At 41.4% G+C, this 8,969-nt stretch overlaps 1 long non-coding RNA gene across 1 annotated transcript; it reads right to left on the bottom strand.

The window, feature by feature from the left end:
• Window positions 1–1,750: 1,750 nt before the first annotated feature.
• LOC115965781 lies at window positions 1,751–3,104 on the bottom strand. Its single transcript, XR_004086151.1, has 3 exons — window positions 2,933–3,104; window positions 2,461–2,849; window positions 1,751–2,399 (listed from the first exon to the last, which is right to left on the bottom strand). It is a non-coding gene; the product is annotated as an uncharacterized LOC115965781 (long non-coding RNA).
• Window positions 3,105–8,969: the final 5,865 nt, after the last annotated feature.

The following is an 8,969-nucleotide window of genomic DNA, read 5'->3' as shown; positions in this document are numbered from 1 at the left end:
AAAATCCAAAATTTCGTATGGAAGAACATAATTTGCAGATTCGGGATTCCACAAACGATTGTATCAGATAATGGACAACAGTTCGACAGTCAAGGTTTCAAGGATTTTTGTTCAAGTTTAGAGATCAAGAACCAGTTCTCATCCCCAGGACATCCCCAAGAAAACGGATAGATGGTGGTGCCTAATCAAACACTACTCAAGATCATCAAAGCCAGGTTAGATGACTATGCAGGTAGACGTGAGGGAGCTCGTCAGGAAGTGCGACAAGCGCTAGAGGTTTAGGAATGTCCAACACCTTTCAGCCGAGAGATTGACAACGATAGCCTCCCCTTAGCCATTTGCATAATGGGGAATTGATATCATCGGCCCACTGCCCTGGGGTAAGGGACAGGTAAAGTTTCTACTAGTCGTTATCTATTACTTTACAAAATGGGTTGAAGTGGAGGCATTATCAACCATCACCGAAGCAAAAATCCAAAGCTTCATATGGAAGAACATAATTTACAGATTCGGGATTCCACGAACGTTTGTATCAGATGGACAACAGTTCGACAGTCAAGGCTTCAAGGATTTTTGTTCAAGTTTAGGGATCAAGAACCAATTCTCATCCTCAGGACATCCCCAAGCAAACGGACAAACGGAGGTGACTAATCAAACACTACTCAAGATTATCAAAGCCAGGTTGGACAACGCTAAGGGAGCCTGGCCCGAGGAATTTTCCAATGTCTTGTGGGCTTACAACACTACAGCAAGAACCTTAATAGGAGAAACCCCCTTCAGATTCACTAGCAATGAAGTAGTGATCCCGGTCGAGGTGGGAGTAACCAGCATCAGACAAGAAATGTTCCACGAAGAAAGCAACGACGATCAACTAAAAGTCAACCTGGACTGCTTGGACGAGGTCAAAGATGGAGCTTCTAGCAAAATGATGAAGTACCAGCAAAAGATGGCCTCTACAACAAGAGGGTAAAGCTCAGATGACTTGACATAGAGGACCTCATCCTACGCAAAGTCACCCTGGCAACCAAAGATCCTACCCAAGGGAAGCTTGGCCCAACCTGGGAAGGACCCTACCGGGTCGTCCATTACTTCAGACAAGGCAGTTATCACCTGGAGACCATAGACGAGCAAAGACTACCGCGACCATGGAACATTGAGCACTTGAAGAAGTACCACCAATAGATGTAACAGACAATTGTATTCATTTTTTAAAATAATAAAAGAACTATTCAACCAATGACTTAATGCATAAACCCAACAGCTTAAAAACCAAAAATTGGTTAAGTGATAAGATTCGGCCTAGAAGGATGTAACTTATTAATGAAGCCAAAGAATGACAAAATCCCTTAAATGGGTGTAAGTCACAAAAATTGGCTAAGTAAGAAGATTCCACATAGACGCATGTAAGTTACTGACGAAGCTAAAGAATGACAAAATCTCTTAAATGAGTGTAAGTCACAAAAATTGGCTAAGTAACAAGATTCCACCTAGATGGATGTAAGTTACTGACGAAGCCAAAAAATGATGAAATCCCTTAAACAGGTGTAAGTCGCAAAAAAAAAAAAAAAAAGGCTAACAAGACTCCACCTAGATGGGGGTAAGTTACTAACCAGTCAATGCCTCTTCAAAGGTGCAAGTCACAACAAAAAATTTAACTAAGTACAAAGTACCAACGCAGATGAAGTAACTAAGTTAGCCATGCAAAGACAAGAATACAAAAAAGTAAGTATGTAATCATGAATATAATTAAAAGCCCATAAACACTGGGCCAAAAACATTGTTCTTAAATTAGAATAAAAATATTGTTCTAGAATTAGAATTAAAAAGGCCCAGAATACACCGAGCACCCAAAAAAATAAAAAAAATAAAAACAAGTAACAAGTTCAAGCATCTATAGCTGGGTCGTCATCAGGTGGAGGCAAAGGAGCACTCTCGGGGGCATCACCTACAGGGGTCGTGGACTGGGAGGTGTCGTCAGCAACCATTTCTTTGTCTACTTCTCCAAGATCGAGGTTCTCCAAATCCACTCCAGTCGGGTGCTTGACGAAGTATCGCCTCAAGAGTTCAAATCCTTTGAAGTACCAACAGAAGAGCACAATATTATACTCTTCAGTCTGCTGAAAAGCCTCAACGGCCTTAGCAGCAATGGTCTTGAGTTTCTCCCTCGACGCTTGGAGCTATTTGTCTTTCTCCATCGTCAACAGTCGTTCAACCCTGAGGTTGTCCCCCATGACCTTGATCTTCTCCTTCAAAATGTTGGCCTCATCCATGGCGGCAATCAATTCTTTCTTCAACTTTGAATTCTCCGCCTTCAAGGCCTCCACCTTGGACACCACAGACATGACCTTGGCCTCTTGAGTAAGATACTCCGAGGTAATGTGAAGGCTCTGCCCCAGCACCTGAAAGAAAGAACCAAACCTTAGAACAATGCCAAAAAAAGAATTTGAACAAGTACACTACTTGGACAAGCTTGTGGAGATGATGAACCACAACCTTGTTGGGAGACGTGCCCGAAAATACCTTCATCTCCTTGGTAGTAAAGGTCTCTTGCACCTGTGCCAACGCGACCCCAGCATCGTCCTAGACACTAGACAATCTAAAATTAGCTTTATCCTTCAACTTATCCCCGATACGCTACCTCTTATTCTAGAGAGGAATAATTTCTTCAACTAAGGTAGCCGGGGAGGCTGTCCTCATCCTCTCAGTGCCTGGAGTAGCCGGGGTAGCTGGGGTGACAAAGGCCCCCTTATCCATCACCCGCACATTTATGGCCCTAAGGTTGGAAAGGGGCTCGTTCTTCTTGGCCCTCATTCAGGCGTACATACTTTGATTAAATTTTGTCGTCATCCCTGCAAGAGGAAAACACTTGTTAAAAAAATGGGAGAAAAGAAAGGAAGAGGAAAGGAGCAGCATGGATGAACTTAACACTTACTCTTTTTTTCCTTAATCTCAATGTTCCGTAGGACAAAAGCAAAGGGCTTTGGACCCAAGTAATGGAAGGCTAGAGTTAGCGAGTCAACCAGATTGTTGAAATCTTCGATCATCCTCGCGTACTCGATGGCCTTCTCAACGTGTTCCTTATACCTGCTCTTAAGCTTGGGTCATCTCTTAACTGCACAAGACAATGGACAGAAGAGTTAGTGACAATAAAATGAACACCAAAAGAATGAAGGTTAAAGGACTAGAAGAAATAACGACGCATCTAAGTTCGGGGTTCTCCACTGACGGAGTAACCTAGGGATGTCTCCCCAAACTTTGCCAGAAAGGGTCTCAAAATCATCCCCGGAGACAAAAAAGAACCGAGATTTCCAGTACCGGAATGACAAGGGCAAGTCCCTGACGATGCTAGCTTCCCGAACCCAAGGCACTAGCTCATAGTACCCATACTCTTTAGATTCTTTTAGACGGTACAAATGAACGAGCTCGTCCACCTTTATCATATCCCTGTCAGTAGCAACTAGCCATATTTCCATACAGTTGACCACTATCCTCCAGGAGTTCAGCATAAGTTGCCTCGGGGCAATCCTGAAATGGTTTAGAAGCTCCAAGATTAAGGGGTGGATAGGGAAGCGGAGCCCACACGGGAAGGCAGCCTCGTAGAAGCATACCGCCCCAAGTGAAAAATGACAAGCTCATTCCTCTGGTTGAGGAAGACGAACCCTAACCCTCTCAAGGAATTGAAACCGTTGGCTAAACCTGGAGAGAATCTCAGCATCTAGACCACACTCTTGCCCAAGGACAGAGAAAGCCCTAACTTCCCTAGGGGCAGAAACAACAGTATCATCCCTCATCTCTACTGGGTCATCGCTAGAAGACAACCCAATCTTGAGTTCACTAGATCTAACCTCAGACATTGCCACTCTCTCACTCACCAAACCCTTAAACCAATTAATTGATTGGCAAAGCAAAGGAAACAAATCACCCAACACAACACATAACTACTACCCTCAAAAACAAAATTCCCAACCAAAGGGAGAAAGGCACGGGAAGCACCTAAAGAAGCCCCCAAATGCGCAAAAAAGAAGGAAACTAAGGGGCAAGCTACCCTAACCTCAGAGCTATTGACCATGAAAACCCAAAAACAGAGGACTAGAGATGAATCCTAAAAACCCCAAAAACCAAAAACAAACAAACAAACAAACAAAAAGAGAGAAAAAGAAAAAATCAGAAACTTATCATAATCTATATCTATGCCATGCAAAAAAAAAAAAAAAAAAAGGAGGAGAAAAAAAGGCATACCTTAAAAGGAAATGTAGAGAGCTCAGCCACAGAATGCATCAGCTTGGAAAGAATTGCAAAGAAAAGTTCGAGAAGAAGAAGCTCAGCGCAATGATTGGAAGTTGGGGAAAGTGAAAAGAAGAGAAGTTTAAAAACAAAGGCACAAAAACTAAAATTTAGCGGGAAACCCAAGAGTCACACAATTGAAGCATTAACTCCATTGGTCAAAACACACCATGTGGCCACAATGTGTGTGGCACTACCACCATGCATTAAATGTGGAGCGAAATCCCAAGAGCCATATTTGACCAAAAAACCTTTCATCTTCTGATGCTTGTCATGACACATCATGACGACCACAAAACTCGGGAGCAGATGATGGACTGACGAACTCAACTCCCCTGGATGATCCCATCAAATGTACTCGTCCACCTTGACACGACATAGACGAACACAAGAGAGCCATTAATAAGAGCCTTCAATGCCTTGAACAATTACCAAACAGATGGCAGACCGTTGGAGCCTCATCAAAACCCATATTCATAAGCCTTGAGGTGTTACAAAAAGGGCACTAAAGCCACAATTAAGGCCCCCAACGGCTAGGAACCATGAAGCTGTATATATACACACTGATCAAAGAAAAATCAGGTACATAGACTCACCCAAAAGTATTTATAGACACTCTGATATTCAATCCTCTCTTATTATTCTCTAAAAACTTCTATATACTGACTTTGGCATCGGAGGCGTAGTGGCAGGCACAACACCAGTGACCATCTTAAAGGAGTCATTGTTCCATATTTGCGGAAACAGTGATGAAGACCTAGCTTCATCAGGATGAATTTGCAAGACTGACGATTTGCACTTCATCAATATCAATGTTAATTATAAACTGAAAAATTGTTAGTTTACTCTCTACTATACATGTAAGACTTACATTATAGAATATATATATATATATATATATATATAAAAGTATATACAACATTCGTACATATTTACACGAACAGTTTTTAACATTGTATTGTACACACCATCATGCAATTATGTACAATTAGATGAAAACCAATAATATTGTCCTTATAAATTTTACTCATTTAAAGTCTACGGAGCAATAAAGCATCGGCTGATATTTTTGAAGTCTCGACATAAAGTGTGGCCTGTACCCATGGCCCGATCCCACCACCTGCTGCAAAGTCGCACTTCAAATTACTTTACTGAAAGAGCACGATCATTTGCTTAAAGTAGCTTTATGAAAATAATTGATTTCTCTGAAAAAAAAAAAAAAACAATTATTTGCTTTGATCATGGAATGCTGGTTGAGGCTCAAAGATACCTACCTAAAGATACTGCTACCCTACCTAAAGATACTGCTACCCTACCACCTTGTCTTCCTGTGAGTCCACCTGATCGAGCAAAGGCAATGAGTTTGTCTCCATTATTATGATACTCAAATAGTCATCAAATGACCTTAATTTGCTTTGATCATGGAATGCTGGTTGAGGCTCAAAGACATTCTAAACCAATGTTTACGTTTTATATATATATATATATATATATATATGCCGACAGCTTTTGCAATAATTTATTTCTATTTCCAATCTTTACGATCATTCAAAAATTGCAACATAGCAATAACTAGATGATATATATTTCAAACTAGCTAATGTCTATGTCCCACACCACACTGATGGGTGTTTGAAAATGTTGTCATATGTGATCGAATGCAGTGAGAAAAGGGTTGCGCTTAAGGTCGATCGATCGTTTTTGTCCGTTGATGCAAACTGCAATTGACTGACTCAAAGTCAAGGTGTTAAATTTGTGGACTGTTGTGCTTGTAATTTTTCTCAAAATCAGGACCACATTTTGCAGCTTCCAGTATGTATGTATGAATGCAACGCTTGATAGTTGATAGATAGAACAAGAAACCGTAATGTCGACGATATGTTCTTTTCAATCTCCTTCGCAATCAATTAATGTCGACGAAAATTCTCAAAAAAAAAAAAAATTAATGTCGACGAAACTGACAACCAATTTTATGAACGTACCATTTTGGCATTTTCCTTTTAATTAATTGGCAGACTGTAATTCGATTCGAAAGGATGAACAACTTCTTCAACAGAAACACCGAGAGAAGCTGCCTGACCTTCGTCCAAATCCAGAGCAGGGGTGGACGAGACTCTCTCCACCGTCTTTTTTTCCTTATCCTTGTCTGTAATCCTCAACTTTCTCTGCCCGATGGCAGAAAGGGGTTCGTTCTTCTTCCCCTTAATTTTAGCATACATCTCCTTGTTAAATTTTGTCGTCATCTCTGCACCAAGAAGAGTAAAGTTAATCCCAAGAAAAAGGAGAAAAGACGATCTTACATAAAATAACTTAGATAACTCACGTTTTTTCTCTTCCCGGTCAATTGCACGAAGGACATAATCTGATGGCTCCGGCCCCAAACAATGACGAACTAAAGTGCGTGGCTCAACCAGCTTGTCAAAATCGTCAATAGTACTTGCGTACTTGATGGCCTCTTGAACTCTCTCTTTGAACTTCCCTTCAAGCTCTAGACGCTCTTTCACTACAAAATAGGCAAGGTCAGAATGACGACCAATACAACAAAAGGATAAAAAAGGGGAAAACATCTCATGGGAGGCGAACGCACCAAGATGAGGGGTCTCTCACCAGCACAGCAACCTAGGGGCGTCCTCCCAAAAGTCATCAGAGAGAGTCTCCCAGCCATCGCCAGACACGAAGAAAAACCTAGACTTCCAGTTACGGAAGGACAATGAAAGATCAACTACAAGACGGGACTTCCTATTCCAGGGCACAAACTCGTAATACCCAAACTCCTTGGATTCTTTCAAATGGTAGAGATGGACGAACTCGTTTAACGTGATCATATCCCCGTCAGCTATGATCGTCCAAATCACCATGCAGCTTATGACGATTCTCCATGAATTTGGCATAAGCTACCCCGAAGCAAGGTTCAAGTAATGAAAAAGCTCCAAGATAAATAGACGAATGGGAAATTTGAGGCCGCACAAAAATGCAGCCTCATAGAAACAAACCTCTCCATGGGCAAAGGCATAAGCCTTCTCACCCTTCCTAGGAAGACGAGCCCTAATCTCATCATGAAATTGAAATTTGTCCCTAAATTTGTTGAAAACCTCTATCTTCAAGGAGCACTTTTCTTTGAGAGCATGGAAAGAACGGGGTTCACCAGAAGCAGGAGGATGAGAGGACGAAGGCGCACCAGAAGGCGCAGAAGTAGCCGTATCTACCCCTGCTCCAACCGTGCCTGCATCAGAGGACGAATCCCTCTCTAGATTGTCTGAACCCATCTCGAACCCCATATTTTCCCTCCTTAAAGCCTCTCTAATGGATTCAAACCAAACTAGGGAGTTATGTAACAGCGAGTACAAGTCACCCAATACAGACCCTAGACCACTACCAACCACCACAAAATCCCCAATATATGGATATGGATCACTAGAGGGAACGACACCTAACGTATCACTATAAAAAGGTGATGGAGGGGGAAGTGCGCCTAATTTCGGAAGAATCCACCATTAAAGAAAGCAACACCACCTGAAAAGGAAAATAGGAACACAAGAAAAAGAATACAAATGAAACTCAGAAAGGAAAGGGAGCAAAAGAAGGGGCGTACCTGAAAATAAGGGAGGAAATTGAGAAGACTAAGAGCAAAATGCACAACTGGGAAGTCAAAAAAACCAATCCCAGAAAAGAAAGTGTAGAAGTGAGAAGGGAAAAGCAAAAATTAAAACTTTTACCTTGAAAAGTGAGGGAAATCTAAAAATGCTTCACTGGAAATAGGACCCATCAACCAACTAAAGGGAGACACATGGCCACGATGCGTGCCATGCCGCCACGGAGCAATCAATGTGGGAGCAGAACCCCAAGTGCCCCAACTGCACAAAAAAAAAAAAAAAAAAAAAAAAAAAAAAAATATTCCTTTAATCGTCCAAACTACGGACAACCTCGGAATAGGGGGGCAACTGACGATCCCGATTATACCTTCGTCTATAGGACAAAGTAATGACAAGGAAGATCCTGGAAACCGTCCAACCAGTGAACGTCATCAGGCCAGAACAGACTTGTCGGTCCTTAATCATTAATGAGGCGTTACAAAGCAATGATGAATTTCTATACCGTTGGGGAAATAACCCACCATCAATGTTTTATGAAGACGTTGCTGATTCGAGAATAAAATCACCATTAAGGCAGCCCCAACGATTAGAAGGAAGAGGAAAACATCGGTATAAATACCAACCCATAAGATCCAAGAAAAAGGTACACATACACTAAAAATTTCCTAGTATATCCATATTACTTTCTTCAAACTCTAGCTATTCTAACTTTGGCATCGAAGGCTCTGTGACAGGCATCACACCGGTGACTATATTTTCTTTTCAACTTGTCTCAGGATTAAGATTAGCTATGTGGACGACTCCCGTCTGGACGAACATCTCTACTGACGATCCGGGCATCATCACTATTCATCTGTAACTCCAACCTCAGACTAGACCTGAGAACCAACACTTGTATTTTTTCTTAACCAGTTCTTAAATTGTGAATTAATAGAAGAAGCACCATTTCTTATTCAATTCTATGACGTAAACCTTCTTAGTTCACGCATTGGATATCCTAATCAGATTTGACTTCCTATATCTAAACAAATTTATTTAAGATTAAGTTTGTGATGTTCTGGTTCTTTTACCGAAAAGAAAAGATAAGATTAA

Source organism: Quercus lobata, chromosome 10 (genome assembly GCF_001633185.2).
Source record: "Quercus lobata isolate SW786 chromosome 10, ValleyOak3.0 Primary Assembly, whole genome shotgun sequence".
In the NCBI taxonomy this organism is placed as follows: Eukaryota; Viridiplantae; Streptophyta; class Magnoliopsida; order Fagales; family Fagaceae; genus Quercus; species Quercus lobata.
Note: the sequence above shows the minus strand (reverse complement) of the source record. Positions and strands in the feature narration are given on the sequence as shown.